The 20,047-nt window shown below is 45.2% G+C and overlaps 1 protein-coding gene and 1 long non-coding RNA gene across 4 annotated transcripts in view; one reads left to right on the forward strand and one right to left on the reverse strand.

Annotated features, from left to right (window-relative positions):
- CACNA1C (calcium voltage-gated channel subunit alpha1 C) overlaps positions 1-20,047 on the reverse strand; it is a 786,403-nt gene that overhangs the window by 688,186 nt on the left and 78,170 nt on the right. The window lies entirely within an intron of this gene.
- Positions 2,347-19,998, forward strand: LOC136323003 (uncharacterized). The gene is made up of 3 exons (XR_010728897.1): positions 2,347-2,513; positions 8,835-8,931; positions 19,011-19,998. It is a non-coding gene; the product is annotated as an uncharacterized lncRNA (long non-coding RNA).

The following is a 20,047-nucleotide window of genomic DNA, read 5'->3' on the forward strand; positions in this document are numbered from 1 at the left end:
TAGAGGGACAGAGAGAGAAGGGGGGAGGAGCAGGAAGCATCAACTCCCATATGTGCCTTGACCAGGCAAGTCCGGGGTTTCGAACCAGCGACCTCAGCATTTCCAGGTTGTTGGGCAGGTAAAATGTATTATGCTCACTTTGTTAAAGATAACACGAAGAGGCCGTTGCCCAGGTGATATTAATGTGTGTTGAGAATTGTAGCCTGGGGCTTGGTTTTGGGATTAAGCCTTTCCCACCCTTTTTTGATGTAGGGTGGTACAATCCAATCATGCCTCAGAGGTGACTTTGTATTAGAGACTTCCCTACTTTGTATATTGGATTAGAGGTTGTGAAGCTACAGTATAAAGTGGGGGCAAAACCGGAGTTTGCGCTCTTGGTTCCTGAGGTTAGCATGAGAGAGCAGAGAGAGTAGAGCCAGCAGTGGAAGGAGGCCACGTGGAGGAGGCCAGGAAAGCAGCCAAGATGTTGGAGTGCTGAGAGAGATGCCAGTTTGTGGAGAGTTTGTATCTGGAATAAGGAAGGAGATGGGGAACTGAGGAGAATAAGGCTGGTGAGCTAGAAACCTTTGATTCTAGGAAACTCGGATAAATCAGTAGCTTTGTGAGCACTGAATGTGATTGGGTTTTGGAGCCCAGTGTGTATTTTTTACTTGCCCGCCGGGTGCAAGCTAGGATTAAAGATGAAGGCCCATCAGTTCTTGGCTCCGCTGTTTCTTTACCGACTGTCCGAATCCAATGCGAACCTGCATGGGCTGGGAGGCAGCTGCTTTGATAGTGGCAGCCCTGGCCATGGCTTCTGGCTTTACACAGGTCGATGCTTTATCCACTGCGTCACCACAGACCAGGCACTCCGCAACAATTTAATATGAATTACTTTCTCAGGTCTCTTTTCTCCTGTATGTGAGGGACCTGGGCCATACAGAGTGTTAGTCTTTGTATTGTCTGTCAGGACTTTTTGTTGTTTGTTTGTTTTTTTGGTGTGTTTTTTGTTTGTTTATTTGTTTGTTTGATGGCAGGGAGAAGGGGATGAGAGTAAAAGGGAATGGAGGGAGAAAGATACTTAAGTGAGAGAAAAGAATATCAAAAAGTAGAACAGTGTTCCCCCCAAAAAACTTGGCCTGCTTCTCAATTTTGCCTAAGACCATGCTATCAAGATCTCCCTGGAAGAACCTGAGGGCTAGCCTGTGCTCCCCAAAGTTTAACATGCATCCATATCACCCGGAATCTTGTTCAAATGCAGATTCTGATTCTGTAAATCCGGGATAGTGCCTGAGACCCTATATTCCTCTTACAAGCTCCCAGGTGGGGCTGACGCTGCCCGTCCCCAAACTTTGAAAACTGGGAGGCAATGCAGAAAGCTCAAGCATCTTCAAAGCTTTGTACTATTCATCCTGTAGGGCACAGTTGGAATCCTGAGCTAATGGAAAGCCTTCCCTGCCTGTGAAGAGCTAGTTCTGTAGTACCCCCACCCTGCACAATGTGGGAAGCACGGATCCCCCTAGGAGGCTGGAATTCAGGTGGGACCATTCTGCCCTTTCTAAACCCATCAGTGACCCAAGGCAATTTTTGGTGTTCTCCACAACTTTTGTTGTTGTTGCTTTATTTTTGCTTTATTTTGTGTTTTTTTTAAGACTTTATTAGAACAGTTTTAGGTTTACAATAAAGAGGAAGGAGCAGAGGCCTCCCGTGTAGCCACTACCCTGACTCATGCATGTTATCAAGATCTCACACCCGAATGGCACATTTTTACTCAGGATAAACCTATATGGACACTGATAATCCATCGCTAGGATTAGAGCCCAGCATCTTTAAGTCTACTACAGTTCGAGAACTGGGCTGCTTTGGGTTTTATACAAACAACTAGAGTAATCTTCAAGCAATGTAAGTAGGATTATGTCACCTACTTTCACTTTCCATTGGTTTTCCTTGTTTTTAAAATCCAAACTCTGTGGAAGACAGGCTGTAAATTTACAAAGTCCTCATAGTCTAGGGCTTAGTTTAAGACTAAATTCTTCCCCACACCCTTGGTTGTTGCATGGTAGGGGGTGGTGCACTCTTCAGAGGATTCCCCTTTAAACCTTAGATAAGACTTTTATCAGAAACTTCCTTGTTTTACAAATGACTTTTGTTCTCTGCAGTAAATAATAAAGCTGGCCTTGATTCAGGGAGGAGGTGAGTTAGTATGTGGCTCCCCTTCCCTCTTCCCCTCCCCCTTCCCCTCCCCCCTTCCCCTTCCCTTTCCTCTCCCCTTCCCCCTTCCCTCCCATGTTCCCTTCCCTTCTCCTTCCCCTTTTCTTTCCAAGGTAATCACAGCTTCAGCTTTCACATTCTTCATTTTTCAGGTGGGGAAAACAAAGCCCAGAGAAGTTGGGAACCACAAAAGACCTTCTGCTTTCCAGTGGTTGGCAAACTGCAGCTTGCAAGACACATACGCCTTTCAGTTCCTTGAGTGTGGCTCTACCGGAAAATAGCACGTGCTGGCACGCAGATCCGTGGGGGCTTCCATTCGTCAGGTGACTGGGAGAGGCACCGCAGATACACGCAGCAGGATGAGGGGGGGGGGCGTTGAGTGATCTTGTGGCTCGCCAGCCACGGTTTGCAGGCCACTGCAGGGAAAGAAGCAGAAGGTACTTTGTGGTTCCCAACCTCTCTGGGCCTTGTTTCCCCCACCTGAAAAATGAAGAATGTAAAAGCTGAGGCTGTGATTGCCTTGGAGGGAGAGGGAAAAGGAGAGGGGAAAGGGGAGGGTGAAAGGGGGAAGGGGAAGAGGGAGGTGAAAGGAGAGGAGGGAAAGGCAGAAGGGGAAAGGGAAAGGGAAAGGGGAGGAGGGAAAGGCAGAAGGGGAAGGGGAAAGGGAAAGGGGAGGAGGGAAAGGCAGAAGGGGAAGGGGAAGGGGAAAGGGGAGGAGGGAAAGGCAGAAGGGGAAGGGGAAGGGGAAAGGGGAGGAGGGAAAGGCAGAGGGGAAGGGGAAGGGGAAAGGGGAGGAGGGAAGGGGAGAGGGGAGCCACATGCTCACTCAAGTCGTGCATGAACCGCCCCTTCCTTGGGGCTGGGTATCCTGCATGCCCGCACGTGGTGTTTTGTGGAAGAGCCACACTCAAGGAGCCAAAGAGCCTCCAAGGTGTTCTGTAACTCTGACTCTGAGCATTGAGTGTTTCCTGGTTATGGAACTAAATGACATTGTCATGCTAGCACCCTTGAGCTGGGCAGGATTTTCTCGGTATCATTTTGTCTCCATTGATACAAATGCCTTGAAAAATATGTGAGCTTTTTTATCTGGTTGTGTACATTTAGAGGGAAATATTGTGTTTGGAACCTTTTTAGGTGGAGAAATATACTGACATGAATATTGTCAGACATTTTTTTGGAACAAGTCAAAATCATTAATGCTGTATGAAGAAAGATATGCACGTTCAGAAGCAACTATTATTATAACTGTTGCTTGTATGAGCAGGCATCACTGACTCATCTTTAGACTAGCAAGACCTGAAGGGAAGTATCGTTAGAACGTGGCAAGATGGGACGTCATGCCAGCCACATGCGCACGCACACACGTTCCTTTGTGTCAGTCATCACCATCCAGTAACTAAACTGCAGTAGTTGGCAATGTGGCATTTTATTGACGCCACAGATAAGTTGAAAATAGTGAATAGTGACCAGTCTTGCATAATGCCATATCCATCACAAAGGTATCTGTGAGCAGGAGAGAATGTGACAAAAGTGAGTAGTGTGAGTGAGGGGCTACAGAGAGTCACGCTGGCAGACTCTAGAAGGATGCCCAGACTCACCAGCCCCTGAACTCATTCTGACCCATCCTCATGCCTTGCAGCGACATTGGGCTGGCATGGCAAGGCTCTTGTCTGCCTCTTCCCTAGTCACCAAATAACAGGTTCTCTATTTTCAGGAGAACTTGTGACATTGCAATCTATAGAATGAAAAGTGTTTTTGTAGTTCTATAACAGAATAATCTTGCTTGAAAAAAAAAGAAACTAATGTAAAAAAATACAGCAAAAGTTAATACCTTCACCTTAAGCAGGAGAAAAGACCTAACTGAATTAGTGGCCTGAATTATAGAACCTTAAAATAAATTAATAGTAATTTAATTACTTTTTAGTTCGTGGAATTCCTTGGAGAAATTGCTTTGGTAAATAGATAAAAACTTGCAAATAGCCTATCGTTTGGTAAATAAAGCACTGTTTCTAAAGAATCCAGTTTTAAGTGGTTTTGCTCCCTGAAGTGCACGTCTGTTATTAATTTGCCTTGCAAAAAATCTTTTATAAGAAATAAAAGAAATATTTCTGATTTTTTATTTATTTGTGGTGCTTAGAAGTCATTTATTGACAGAGGCATTGTAGGCACAGAAATTCTCTATTCACACATTCATTCATGCCTTTGTTCATTGCACAAAGAATAGAAATGCTACTGAGCTCAGAGTAGTGAGTTCTTGCCTCAGCTAAGGGCCCTAGTGAGCAAATTAGGCCTAAATTTGCTTTTGTTTTTTAAAGTTTTAATTTTTTATTTTATTTATTCATTTTTAGAGAGGAGAGAGACAGAGGAGAGAGAGACAGAGAGAGAGAAGGGGGGGAGGAGCTGGAAGCATCAACTCCCATATGTGCCTTGACCAGGCAGGCCCAGGGTTTCAAACCAGCGACCTCAGCATTTCCAGGTCGACGCTTTATCCACTGCGCCACCACAGGTCAGGCTTGCTTTTGTAAAGAGAGATGCTCACTGACTTTCTATACGTAGAAGCTCAGTCTGATAATCACCTAAAATCCATAGTTTACCTGAGAGTTCATTTTCCATGTTGTATGTTCAGCAGGTTTAGACAAATGTTTAATGACATCCATCCATCACTGGAGGATTCTCAAGGCTCTAAAAGTCCTCTGTGCCGGCTTATCCATCTCACCACCCACTCTTGTCAACTGTTGATATATTTTTACTGTCTCCAAAATTTTGCCTTTTCCAGAATGTCATATAGTATGTAGCTTTCTCGGTACCCTATGACTTTTAACAAACAATTTCAAGACTGAGTCGGGTCCTTAATACCCTTTACCCCCAGCTGACACCGAAATAATAATAATAATAATACAAGAATCGCTGTCAGTGGCCAGTGAGCCCAGTGCAGTGTCTGATGACACTAGTAATAAAAGCAAGAAAAATCTACAATCACATTTACAAGGGTAGATGATCAAAATTCCTCTCATGCCGACCCAACAATGAATTCTTTATTTCTGTCTCATTTCAAGAACTTGAGAGGTAAGAGTATACGAGTGAATGGCAGGTTAATCCATCTCGTGATGGGATCCAGTCATTGGCTGATGCTGGAGTCACGGCTATGTGCAGATGAGGCCGGATGCTTGGATGCTCAGGCAGCTTACCCAGATGGGGCTTTTGCCCAAGATGAACCACGCCGGACAACTCTCCCCTAAAGCCAGGTATCTGATGCTGTCACGGAGCAAGCTGGCTCCTCGGGACACACATACCAAAGGCAGCAGATGTGAATGTTTTGAAAAAAACTGAGAAATAAGTAAACTTTGTCTTTAGTGTCCTCTTGCTTCTTGTGGAGACTTTGCCTTTGTTCCTGGCAAACCCTGTCCTCAGGTTCCCAGATCCTCCCATGCTAACCCCTCCTGTCTGTGGACCCAGCAGCTACTTGTGTCAGTCACTTGCTTCTTATATGAGTTACCAGCTCACTACTGAGTGATATGATAGTGGCTTAAGGCAGGGGTCCCCAAACTACAGCCCGAGGGCCACATGCGGCCCCCTGAGGCCATTTATCCGGCCCCCACCGCACTTCCGGAAGGGGCACCTCTTTCATTGGCGGTCAGTGAGAGGAGCATAGTTGCCATTGAAATACTGGTCAGTTTGTTGATTTAAATTTACTCGTTCTTTATTTTAAATATTGTATTTGCTCCCATTTTGTTTTTTTTACTTTAAAATAAGATTTGTGCAGTGTGCATAGGGATTTGTTCATAGTTTTTTTTATAGTCCGACCCTCCAATGGTCTGAGGGACAGTGAACTGGCCCCCTGTGTAAAAAGTTTGAGGACCCCTGGCTTAAGGTATTATCCTTCTTGGGACATTGGCTTTTCAAAGATTGGGAAAGGTGAGGAGGGTGAATATCTAGCTACCCTACAACACTCCTACTCCGGGCTATTCACTTTCTCAGCTGTCAGGAGCTACAGGCTGGGGCAGCAGCCACAAAACTTGACTATCCCTTCTCCATTCAATAGATGTGCAGGATGCCTACCCCACAGTGACTCTGAAAGGTCCAACTTTGAGTGGCTGCAGCCCCTCAACTGCTTGTCCTTTCTACAGTCTCACTTGATGCCACTAACAAAAAGATGGCTTCCTGAGCTAGGTCTGTCTGGCATTGTTTAAAGTTTCAGCTACAAGGTTTTTCATGCAACAAAGCATTATTATTTCCAGGGAGTATTAAATTGCCTAGGATACCTACGCAGCACTTTTAATTTTGAGAAGTCACAGCATGTAGAGCTAGAAGAGTCCTTGAGAATCTTCCCTAACTCAACCCTCATGTTTACCAACAAAGGGAATAAAACCCAAAGAAAGGTGTTAAAATAGATGATTCCCCAGGCTACAAAATTAGGACCTGAATGCGCCCCTCCCCCGAAGCAGAAGATCCACAGCATTTATCCTTCAGAAACAAGACTTAAATCACAAGCAGAGAGGGTTAGACATGGCATAAAGAATTCGCTGGAATTGAAGATGATTAAATACTAGCACAGACAGCCACAGGGAATAGTGAATTGTCCTCCCTGGAGATCTTTTAAAATAGGACAGTTAGCCATCTGTCTGCGATAGTTTAAGTACAGTCCTGCCTTGGAGGTAGGAAAGTAATGAGATGATCCCCTCACTGATCACATTGGAGGTTCTGAAATCACACCTGGAGGTAGGTGCATTGTGGGGATCCCAGGTTGAATCTGGGTTGTGCCGCAACTGGGATTCAGTTGTGTCCAAGTGGTTGAGAGCGTGGGAGGCCCACAGATCTCTGTTTGGATGCAGTGGGAAGGTGTCTGTGTGGAAGAGGTTTGCGCTGGGGTTTCTAGGGAGAAAGAAGAGAGGGGAGAAATGGAGATGTCTGTTTGCCAGACCCTGCCTGCTGCCCCTGGCCCTGTGTAACACCATCCTACCCTCTCCCTGCCATGAGAATTAATGGACTGCAGCTGATGCCTGCTGTGCCAGGGGACGCCAAGAAGCACAGGGACACACAGGCAGACCTGCTTTGTTTCCAAGGGACAAAACATAAAACCTGGTGGAAGAAAGAACAGTCACCCTATTTCTTTTTTAAAAGTCCAGAATAGCTCTGGCCTAGTGAGTATTTCAGGAGGCAGGGGACATTTCTAGGACTTTGACATGGAAGTTTTAGGGCAGCTGGAGACGCTGCCTTGGGACAGATTTGCCTATCATCAAGGAAGGCTCCACACCTGGACGGGGGAGGGGGCCTGGCGAGGAGGCCGAGCCTTCCTGTACCAGCAGGGGTTGCTCGCACATGAAGCGCACAGCTGGGCTGCTTGCAGTTCTACCTGAGCCTTAGTTTCTCAAGCCTCTAAAGCAGCAGCTTTCAACTGGTGTGCTGCAAGAATTTTTAAAACATGTAATACCTATTTAGTTGGAGGTACCGGCCTTTTTTCCTTAGATAGTCAAATAAAAATTTGACAACAGCCAACACAGCAATAGCTATCTGATGTGAATGAATCAAAATTAACCTTTATTTTTTGTCAGATCAGCAAACAATATATTGTTTGGTATGCCACAGAATTTTAGTAATTAGCTTATGTGAGCCAGGAGATGGAAAGGGTGAAAACCACTGCTCAATTGCTTTTACATGTGCTGCTGCCTTTGCCTAGACTAGACCTTTCTCCTGGCCACCCCTCACCGCCATAGCTCCCAAGTTTTTCCCCTTTCCACAAAGTTGCATTGGTATCTCTTAGCATGCTCCACTTTCCTCATTACATCTACACAAAGAATTGACATCACCTGTTTCCACATCTCTGCCTTTCTGATCCATAGATTTGTTGAGGACAGGGACCATGCCTGTAGTAGGCACAGAGAAAAATATTTGTGAAAGCATGCATGAATGAATGAATGAATGAATGAATGAGAAACTACAAGTGTTAGTAACACTAGATGGCACACTTAACCCTTATATTTCAAAATAATTGTATATTGGCCCAGCATATTACACTGACCTCTATTTGAGATTGTATGTTTGAAGGTTTACTTTGCAAGAGGACTAAAACATGAAGAATCGTTAGTCATCTGCTAACTCCTTAGAATATTAAATAACTCCCACTGTACCCTCAATATTAGCCTCTCAGCCTTAGCCTGAAGACCTCTGAGGAAATAGAAACTCAGGTCCAGAAGGGGTTATTCATTTCATCTCTGAACAGCTCTGTGAGAAAGTTCTTCATTACGTTTTGTTTTTGTTTTTTTTTGTTTGTGTTTTAGTAACAAAGAGAGACTGAGAGACAGGAAGGGAGAGAGATGAGAAGCATCAATTCTTATTTGCATCATTTTAGTTATTCATTGATTGCTTCTCATATATGACTTGACGGGGGGGGGGGGGAGGGGAGGGGGCTCCAGCTGAACCAGTGACCCCTTGTTCAAGCTAGCAACCATGGGATAATGTTTATGATCCCACACTCAGGATGGTGCCCTCAGGGTTTTGAACCTGGGATCTCAGCATCCCAAGTCAATGCTCTATTCACTGCGCCACCACCGGTCAGGCAGAGAAAGTTCTTCATTATGTTAAACTAAATCTGTTCCTTTGATGTCTTTCCTGTAGTTCTAATTCAGTTCTCTGGCATCATACAGGGAAGGTGTACTCTCTTTCACACAGAAGAAGGAACATGGCCTTTGGAAACAGATCTAGAAGGACTTGGATATAAATCTCAGCTTTGGCATTTACTGTGTGAGTTTCCCTAAGCTTCATTTTCATCATCAGTCTAATGGGAATAATTATATGCACCCAGTGGGGTTGTTGTGAGGACTAAAATGAGTCAGTATATTCCAAAGGTCAAAGACATACCAGATATTCAGAATGTGACTGCTATTATTAATAAATGTTATAATATGGATAATGTCTTAAAATAACATGTACAGAATCTTCCTTGCTCCTCCATGAATCTTTTCTTCCCCAGGACAAACCGTGAGCTGCCTGCACATCCTCTGCTACCTTCATCTCTTTCTCTCCCAGGGCTCCTCTGAAACATGCTAACAGAACTGAACTGTCTTTGGGGTGGGAACTGGGACAGTGCAAACATCCGCCTTCATTGTGAACATCATACTTTTGTTAGTGGTGCCTAAGGTCACTTCAGCTTCACTGACAGCAGCCTCATCTGTGGTTCTGGACACTTTGGCCATGTTATCCTCATCTCTGTAGTGAGATGAGATGATGGCTAGAGATTTGACTTGTGATTCCATGAGAGTCAGCTGGGGCTTTGCAGTTTTTCTCATCTGTTTTAGCATGAGATTACCAGAAAAGCTTTCCCCTTAGGATCGTAGTATGAGTCATAGTCAAGGCCCTGGAGATAATGCCCTTGACTCCACAGGGACAATGTAAGACATTTAGCATGGGAGAATGGGGAAGGGGAGGTCAATTTTCCAAGAAAGTATATTTGGACTTTTCTGTTCTGAAGGTATAAAAGTAGCATGGGCTTGAAGGAAAATACGGATCCGTGTTCTGGATTCCAGAGGTGTCAGATGCCTGAGCTCCCACCTGGCATTCTTGAACATGTGAATGGGCTGAGGACCTGTGTCAGGAGTCACAAGAAAGATCCAGCTGGACAGAGATTGGGCTCCACTTACTGTAGGAGGTGCTCCCCTCCCCTTCCCCAGGGTTCTTTGTAAGTCGAGGATTGGGCAGCCCATGTACCTCCTCCCTAGAGGTGGAGAAGGCCAGCAGGAGACCCCAGAGATGGTTCAGTTTTGTCACAGCACCAAGTCAATACTCTGTCAGTGCCTTAGGGTTCTCCTGGCATTTTCCTCTACTACCCCCATCTTCAGTTTCAAACTCTTTTGATCAGATTGTCAAGCCCTTAATTTTTCATAAAGACGGCCCCCAAGCCCTAGCTGATTAATTAGCTCAGTTGGTTACAACAAGGTTGCAGGTTTGTTTCTGGGTCATGGCACACACAGGAAGCAATCAATGAATGCATGACTGAGAGGAACAACAAATTAATGCTTCCCTTTCCCCTCCCCTCTCTCTTCTTCTTCTCTCTGTTTCTCTAAAACTCAATCAATAATGGCTGAATAGCTAGGTTGGTGGAATGTTGTCTGGAAGTGCAAAGGTTGCCAGTTTGATCCCTGGCCAGGGCACAAACAGGAACAGCTCAATGTTCCTGTCTCTCTGTCTCTCTCTCTCTCTCCCTGACTTTCTCTTTCTCTCTTAAAAAAAAAAAAGTCCCCAAGAGCAAATATGGTGTGGGGGGGTGGGGGGGTTGTCTTATGGGGAAAGAGATTCTTTTTCCTGATTTGTGTTATTTCCAGCACAAGGGCTTCACTGATTGTTAAATCAGAACCTAGTTCTATAAATACTTATGATTTTAAAAGCCACATTCACTCTCTACTTCAAAATCCAAACCCAAGATGAAAACAGCATCTCATGGATATGAAATACACCAAAAATACTGCACAATTGTTAGCACCACCTCCTGAGGTTCTGAACTGCCTTCCCATAATTCAGAGGACAGGACAAGGTCATTAGTAAACACCACTGAACTGTGCTCCTTTCCAGGGTTCTGCATAAAAATATTGCAGCCCCAGTGAACAGCAAACAACTGTAATGGATTGGTTTAATTCACGTTTGAATACCCACAAACACAGCCGCCTAATAACATTGCTGGTTTTCATACTTGTCAATGATTTAGACACACCAGCTGTCCTAACTTTGACTAGGTTTAGTTAGTAAAGGAAAAAAACCAAAATGCTAACTCCGTTTTTAAAATCCTTTTCAAGAGCAACAGAGTCCATTATCAGTATGTGCCATCTGTGTGCACAGGTTGGAGCATACCCCAATCATAGCAGGTTCATGTTAGGGACTGTCTGTGGCACTGAGGCTAATGGGAGCCACAACGTGAACGGCTAAAATCCAAATGCGGGAAAGAACTCAAGCAGAGATAAATAGGTGTTTGGAACGACGAGATTCCCCAAGTTGTGCTTCAAAACATGTCCTCCACATCTGGGTATAGGACTCCAGCAGGCAGTGCCACCTCCCCACTCATGTCTGTGTCACACCTGTGCAGACCTTGCTGCATGAAGAGGTTCCAGATGGGAGCTTGCGTTTACATCCTTCCTACTCACCCCACCCCCAAACATGTACACAAACACTCACATGCACTCACAGGAAGAGCAACCATTTGTCTCCAGGATGAAGCAATAGCAAACAAACATGACTATTCCATATGTATGATAAGATTAAGTGGAAGTGCCTTCCATCTCCTGAGCCCACCATTGTTCAGGAAGCCAGTTCTCAGGACCCCTCAGGGAAGGGTCAAGCAGGACTTGGAGAACTCTTCAAGGAAAAATTTTAAGGCACCAAAGAAAGGCACTGGGCCATGTATTTTCTGAATGGTTCCCAAGATCTTCTTGCTGTCTAAGAAAATTCAAGGAGATACTAAAGCTTGCATTTATCAGAGATGGAATCAACTTTCACCCAGCTGCAGCCATCAGAATGTAGGAGCATATAGGAGAGGGTGAAGGGTCAGCAGAGACTCTTTGTCTTTGATGAGGAAATTGACACTAAGACAAAAAAGACACCACCAAGAGCTAAAGTTTATACCCAACAATAAAGGTTTATGAATGCAAATCATTCTATAACAGATACTACTTATTTAGCACTTCAGTGGACCAGACACTAAACTGAACCTGCAGTGAAGCATGGTTTCCTGGTGATTCCATCCTGAAAGGGAAGGCAGAGCATTGTCCTGGAGTGGCCAAGACTGCCCTGGCTTCACTGAGATTGTGGTTCCCAACCACGGCTGCACATTGTGGAATCTTACAGTGTGTGCCTGGGACTCACCCCAGAGATACTGAGTTGATCAGCTAGGAATGTAGCCTGGGCATCGAGGTTTGTAAGTCTCCCCAGGGATTCTATGGTGCATGCAGAAACTTTGGTCTATGGTAAGGGAAAACAGAGACCCAGGCAGGCTGATTTCCAAACTTTACTTACATAAAAAATCAGGATGAAAATAAAAAAAAACCAAACTCATTCTTTAATCCTCCTCTGCACAAACAAAAGACTTGGGACAAAAAATGGGGGAGAGGAGACAGGAAAACCTTGTCTTTGGCACCAGTTAGCCTGAAGAACTCAGCTCAACCAGCAACTCGCCGTGCTGCCAACCTGTATGCCAAGGAGCCTGGCCCATTATGTAGCTCAAACTCACCTGGACACCAGAGAGCTCAGGGAAGGGAAAGCAGGAATAAGCTCTTGAATTTCCTGACACTGAGACCATAATAATGAGAAAGACAAAATCCTGGTTGGACCTGTAAGAGAGTAAAAAGACCCTTTGGATAGTCCAATATTTATGATGACAACAGGGTTTGCCAGCTGGGGGAAGACCAAGGACAGCCACAGTCAGTTAAGCAGCAGGTCTCTAAGTTCCTTTGTTAGTTACAACAGAACCAAACCCCTTGTTGGCAGCTCATGTTGAGTAACCTCTGAAAAGGTCTGACTCTGGGCCTTTGTCCAACCTTGATTAGGGGTAAGTTTCACCTGTGGAGACCTGGCTTGTCTTCCAACAGCGAACACTCACCTGTGGGTTCTTGCCTGACACAGGGAACAAAAGGCAAGATCAAGGAGGTCAGGACAATGCTTGATTCTGCCTTGAGAGAGAAACTCATGGGCAGTGTCTCCCACCTGCCAGAGCCCCCTTGCTGGGTCTCTGGCTGCTCCCTACCTCTGGTCCAGAATTTCACACTTGCTCTTTTCTGCCTCAACTACTCCGAATTCAGCTTCTCTAAGTTCAAACTCATGGTGCCTGGACCCACAGCTGCAAACCTTTGGCATGTGGCCTCGTGCCTGCTTAACCTCTGATGCCCATCATCTCCCTGGCTGCTGCCCTGACCCCTTCCAGCCAGCTCCGCCCTGCTGTGGCCCATGCGTGTACTGTGGAAAAATTAGTACAAAAGACCCCATTAACATGACACACAGCTTCACCAGCGCCTCAAAACCAGGACACAGGCCCGCACACACGGGCACAGTGCAGCCCCCGGGCACACCTGAGAGCCCTGGGCAAGGGCCGAAGCGGCACAACCACCCACCATGGGGTCGGGAAATGGAAAGGGCAGCTTTCCTCTCCACAGCCCAAATAAAGGCCGAACCTGCAATGGCCAACTCTAAACATGCCTCTGGCAAAATAATCTGTGAAGTTCTTCATTATATGTTCGCCAAGGTTTTATCTGGACAGTGTTCCTTTAACTGATGGAAAATGGGAAAAAATTGACTGTAATCGATTCCAAGAAAGGATGCCAGAGATTCCTCAGCATTAGCTCTGAGCTTAAAATTCTGTAGTAGTTATTACAACTGATTAGTGCAGTAACTTTTTTAACCTCTCCTCTGTAGTTTAGGTGCTCATCCTTACAGACAAGGAGCTCACCCATTAACAAATGGAAGACCTCAACATCATGAAAGGACACTGACATATTGTTCTGGTGTCCACGGCTCCGCTTTTAGGCTGTGTGTGTGTGCGTGTGTGTGTGTGTGTGTGTGTGTGTGTGTGTGTGTGTGAGAGAGAGAGAGAGAGAGAGACAGACAGACAGACAAGCTGACAGAAGTGGCACTGATGAGTGGAGAGACTCTCCACATGGCCAGGTGGCTTCTGCACAAAACCCAGGTGTCATCTGGGGGCAGAATTGTCCAGACTGACGTCCGTGTCTTCTCCATACTGTAGATGTCTGCCCAGTCCCCAAGTTCATAAATACCTGGGCTCAGCACCTGTCTAAATGGCAGGCAGAGGGTGGGTGGGTGGGTGGGCTAATGGAATAAGCCCCACAAGAACAGCAAGAGGCCAAGCTGCCTCTTCCCTGAGAGACTGGGGACAGGTTTGTTATAAGAAATGGAACCATGATGTAGCCCCTTATAAATGACTGAGGTTTGGAGCAGGAGGGAAGAGAGAAACAGTAAAACAGAAACCCGTATTGCAGTCAGTTAGCCTCACTTCAAGGATTCTGGAAGACAAAGGGGAGAATGAAGCTTTAACCAAAATGGAACATGCGAACCATAGAAAGAAATGAGTACTGACATGTACTGAAATGTGGAGGAAACTCGGGAACATTCTGCTAGTGAAATAAGTCCCATACAAAACTTCACATAGTTTATGACTCCCTTGACATGAAAAATCCAGAATAAATAAAACTATAAAGTAGATTAGTGGTTACAGGGGCTGGGAGGGGCTGGGTATGCAAAATGACTGCTTAATGGGTATAGGGTTTCCTCTGAAAGTGATAAAATTGAGTTGGGTGTGGCCAGACATGCGAATGTGTTAATGCCACTGAAGCTGTAAACTAGTTAATTTCACGTTAAGTGAATTCACTTCAATAACAAAGTTTTTTTTAACTGCCGCAAAAACATACTGTATTTGTCCAACAAATAAGAAGGGGTTTCAGGATAGACAGCAGGCTTGCCAGATTGTGTCAGGTGTCCCTTCTTCCCTGCCTTCCATTTGGAAAATCATAAGACTGAGCAAGTTGTTTTCAATCCTAAGGTCTCAGCTCTCACTCAGCTACCTGTAACCTAAGTCTCCAGTTCAGACAGCCTGTGGTCCCATCATTCCCCTGCTGCATGAGTTATGACTGGACCAGGCGTCAGGGAACACATGCTGGTCATCCTCCACTCTGAACACAATAGGATTGACAGGCTACCATACAGCCAAGGGAAAGCTCCAGAAAGCCCAGGGTCCCAAAGTTTGATAATAGGGACTTGTAAATACAAGCTGATGTCTATTGAAAATTTAGTACTTGCCACACACTGTTGGCAATAGTTGTGTATTCATCGACTTATTTCATCATGACAACAGCCATCAGACAGATGAAGTGGCAGGGTGCCAGGAAGGTCAAGTAGGGTATGCAAGGTCGTAGAGCTAATGAGGGCGGAGAGGAGACTTGGGCTCAGACAGTCCCCATCCACAACCTGTATGTTCAACCTCTGTGCTTTACGAGCCTCTCCGTAGACACGTCCCGTTCTCTTTAAAGTTTTATTTTAGTTCTAAGATTGGTGCTAATAGGCCCAGGCTGGTCCTGGATGCAGCGAGGAATTCAATAGCTGCTGGGAAAAGTGAAGAACACTAGATCAGTAGATAAAGAGGTCAGTGTCCTAGACCCATCCTGGTCATTGGTATTGTGACTTCGAGCAGATCATAAAACCTCTCTGGCCCTCAGTATCCTCTACTGTAAAAATGAGAAGTTGGGCTAGATCAATAGTTTTCCAATTATTTAAGCAGCAGAAATTATTCTTAAAATTAAATTTAACTTTGAAGCCTAATATACAAAACAGATAAAAGTGGAGAGCTGCTCCAGCATCGGGGGGAGGGAGGAGGATGCAGAATCTCCCTTCATGCCCTGCGCTGCACCTGAGATGCTTTCTCGGGACCCTGGGACTCTGGGGAACACAATTTGAAAACCACTTAAGTAGATATTTGTAAAGTTCTTTTGAAAATAAAACCTGAAAACCTTAATTTCAAATACTACATCCTTAGAATTCTTTAACACTGCCCTGCCCGGTTGGCTCAGCGGTAGAGCGTCGGCCTGGCGTGCGGGTGACCCGGGTTCGATTCCCGGCCAGGGCACATAGGAGAAGCGCCCATTTGCTTCTCCACCCTCCGCCCCCCTCCTTCCTCTCTGTCTCTCTCTTCCCCTCCCGCAGCCGAGGCTCCATTGGAGCAAAGATGGCCCGGGCGCTGGGGATGGCTCTGTGGCCTCTGCCTCAGGCGCTAGAGTGGCTCTGGTCGCAACATGGCGACACCCAGGATGGGCAGAGCATCGTCCTTTGGTGGGCAGAGCCCCGCTCCTGGTGGGCGTGCCGGGTGGATCCCGGTCGGGCGCATGCGGGAGTCTGTCTGACTGTCTCTCCCTGTTTACAGCTTCAGAAAAATGAAATAAATAAATAAAAATAATAAAAAAAAAGAATTCTTTAACACTGTGGGAAACAAAATAGAATATTCTAGTCACTTTGCTCAAAGGTGTTTATTTGGATTGATGGCCTTTGGCCAGAGTTACTGAAGGTTTCAGGTAAGAAGTACAAGTGTGATCCCTCCGAGGACATAACCAAGAATCAATAAAAGGATGTGAAGAACCTAAACCTTCCACAGGGCTTACATCCCTCTGAACTAAACTGCTAAACATTACCAGCTAAGTGGACTTCTCACAGGAGATGTGCTGTTCAATTCTGAAACTGTTTTCTCTAAATAGCTCTAAAAGGACTAAGCTAGACTATTTGTGAGAGTTTTACATCCATCAGGGTAGCACCATTTCATTCTTCATAAAACTCAGTATTGACATCTTGCTGGGTCCCTATATGAAACCTGGTCAATGAATAATTGGATAAGAAATGGTAATGAGAGCATGAATCTCTCATAATCATTCTGGAAAAATCAACTGACAGAGACCTCCAGGGAAGGGAGCTTCTCTTTTAATCGTCTATTCTCTCCTCTCACTCCACAGGCATTTATTAAGTCCAGCTTGCTGCAGTGCTTAGAGGCTATGCAATTGTTATAATGCAGTGTTCAAGGCCAACAGCTACCCATAACTCAGAGGCCAAGACAAACAGCAATATATTAATAGTAGCCATAACATAAAGATAATTTATTTTGAGTATCTGGGAGCTGAGGAGATCAGCAGACAGACTGCTATGCATTTAGGCACTGAAGCAAAGGAGCTTAACAAATAGGGAGAGAGCGGGAGGAGAAAGACAGAGAGAGGAAAGATTGATCTCCTTCGGAAACAATGGAGCATCTGAACCAATTATCTTACAAACAATTAAGTGCTTATGGGCAGCCACAAACAACAAGGAAAAGACATTCTCCTAAACCCCCTTATTCTGCCATTTGGGTGGCACATACCACCCAAGGGGCAAAGCATTTCCTTCGTTCTAGAAGAGAGATTATACCAGGAAACATTTTCTTCTCTTTGTTCAGATTGCTGGCCAGACAGTAAACACACAAACAAACAAAAATCACAGTTTGAATTTAGTAAACATTACAGTAGCTTTCTTTGGGGAAATGGCAAGAAAGAATTAGAAAGCTATTTCTCTGCTTTTTTTTTTTCTTTTATTGGATAAAACCTGAAGTAAAACAATCACTTTGAAGTTTTAGCTTTTCTTTTTAAAACACAGCAGAGGACCCATTTGGGTTGTGTCCTCAGAAAGTCTATGCCCTCCACGAAATGTCACGAATAGTGCTGAATTGGAAAATCATCTGACCACCAAATCAGCTGATAATCAACATAGCAAAATGTTGGACTTACACAGTAAACTCTCATATTAAATGTGTATAATCAACTTAAAAACTAATTTTAGCCTGACCAGGTAGTGGTGCAGTGGACAGATCATCAAACTGAGATGTAGAAAACCCAGGTTCAAAACCCCGAGGTTGCTGGCGTGAGCATGGGCTCACCAGCTTGAGCGCAGGGTCACTGGCTTAAGTGTAGAATCATAGACATGACCCCATGGTCGCTGGCTTGAGCTCAAATGTCACTGGCTTGAGCCCAAAGTCGCTGAGCAAAGGGTCACTCTGCTCTGCTGTAGCTCCCAGGTCAAGACATATATGAGAAAGAAATCAATGAACAACAAAGGAGCCACAATGAAGAATTGATGCTTCTCATTTCTCTCCCTTCCTGCCTGTCTGTCCCTATCTGTCCCTCTCTCTGTCTGTCTCTCTCTCTGTGTCTCTGTCACAAAAATAAAAAAAACAAAAACAACTAATTTCAGCCATGGCTGGTTGGCTCAGTAGATAGAGCATCAGCCAAGCATGCGGACGACCCAATTTAATCCCTGTCAGGGCACACAGTAGAAGCAACCATCATCTTCTCTCCTGTTTCCCCTCCCGCAGCCAGTGGCTCAATTGGTTCAAGTGTCAGCCTCAGACGCTGAGAATGCCTCAGTTGATTCAAGCATCAACCCAGACAGGGGTTGCTGGGTGGATCCCCATCAGGGCACATGCGGGAGTTCATCACACTATCACTCCTCCTCTCACTTAAAAAAAGTCAATATTGTCTAAATCTTAGGAGTTAATGTCAAAATTTAAATGGCCATAAAAGGATTCATCATTTGTGCAGTGTTCAGAAATCAGCTGATACTTATCAGATCCCAGGTAAAGGCAGGGCCTTAGGTGGAGGAGTGAAGACTTTTGGCATCTGCAACTTCCTCCACATCAATTCATCAACATCACAGACTCGCAGATGTGCTTCTTTCATTCACTCGTAGCCACTGCCCCTGTTATAGTGCAGGTCCTTTTCTCACCTCTCCTCTTGCTGCTGTCATTACCTAATAGGAATTTGTACCTAACTCATCAACTGTCTCACGTCTCACTCCCCAACACCCCAGTTGATCTATATTTTACTCTGAATATTACATCATCATTCTAAAACACAGATGTGATCATTCTACCCCATGGTTAAGAACATTCAAGGCTCCCTATCACCTCTAGCATAATCCAAAAGCTACAGCAGAGCCTAAATGGCTCATCATCCCACCCACTTTACCTTTTTGGCCTTACCTCCTGCTCATCTCCCCCCTCCCCCCACCCTGCATGCACACACCTCCAACTCACCTCCCTCCAACCCCTGAATGTAGACATTTACACTTGTGCTTCCCTCAGTGTCGACCTTTCTTTTCTACCTGACAGGCCATTAAAAATGCCAGCTCCTCCATGAAACTTTCCAACATTGCTAGGCAGTTTATTTTTTCCTGGTATCTCATAGCATTTGCACACATGTCCACTAGCAGAGTAATCGTTTGTTCTGATGTTGCTGTTTCCAATAACCATCTTCCCCCTTCAGTTATCTTACAGAGTGGAATGACGAGTCTTTGTGTGCCTGACACAGTACCCAGCACAGAGCGGGCCTTGCAAATGACTTGGTGGATGACAAGGAAATGACTGATAACTGGACAAATAAAAGAATTCAGGTGTTGACAAGTGAGAAATGAAGTCAAAATATGTGAAGTTAAAAACTTAACAATAGAGATCAGTATATAGTTGGCTCAACCAATAAAAGAAATAGGAGAGACAATCAAGTGCCATAAAGAGTCAGAGGCTGGTATCTGGGGGAGGGCTTTCCCAAGAGGAGGTACTTGAGTCTTCAGCGGAGGAAGAGGGTTTGAATCAGAACACAGAAGATGCAGCCGCATTCCAGGAGTCTGGAATGTGAGAGAAAAGAGGAAAGCAGGAAGGCCCAAGACATGTTTGGAAGCTAAAAATAAAACATTCCTAGAACCATTTTTGGAGGCATAGAGTAAACCAGTCCTCAACGAGAAAATGCCTGCTCCTGTCATTCTGCAGAAAGTGCAGAGCTAGCAGGGGACAAGGACACTACTACATTCACTGCTGGGATCCCTAACATGCCCCTCAGTGCCCCTTGTCACTCACCTACCGGATGTTGGCCTCATGGAAATCAGACAGCATTGCCCTCCCTCTTCTGATACACCCCTGCCTGGAATCAGCTCTCACAGATGCTGCGTGGGACACGGAGCCACAGAGCACGCTCTCACACAGCTGGAGGTCATTTCTCTACTCTGGCTCTAAGTAGGAAATGACTCTCCCCACCAAAATGGGCCCTTGCCTTCATGACAGTCACAGGGACAGGAATCCCACAGGAGATGTATAGAATTTAGGTTAGAGGGTCTGGAAGTTGCAGCATTTAAAAAGGATACTACAGTAGAAGGGAACTGAGCTTTACTCCCATAGAAGTCAGTGCCTAGAAACTACACTTTGACAAGTACCTAAATGATGTCAGAGACTGAGTAAGATGCATTGTAAAGAAAGAAGTTGACATTGCAGAAGCGGTTCAAACAAACACCCTACAGCAGTTGTCCCCAA

The sequence above is a fragment of the Saccopteryx bilineata genome, chromosome 2 (genome assembly GCF_036850765.1).
Source record: "Saccopteryx bilineata isolate mSacBil1 chromosome 2, mSacBil1_pri_phased_curated, whole genome shotgun sequence".
NCBI lineage: Eukaryota > Metazoa > Chordata > Mammalia > Chiroptera > Emballonuridae > Saccopteryx > Saccopteryx bilineata.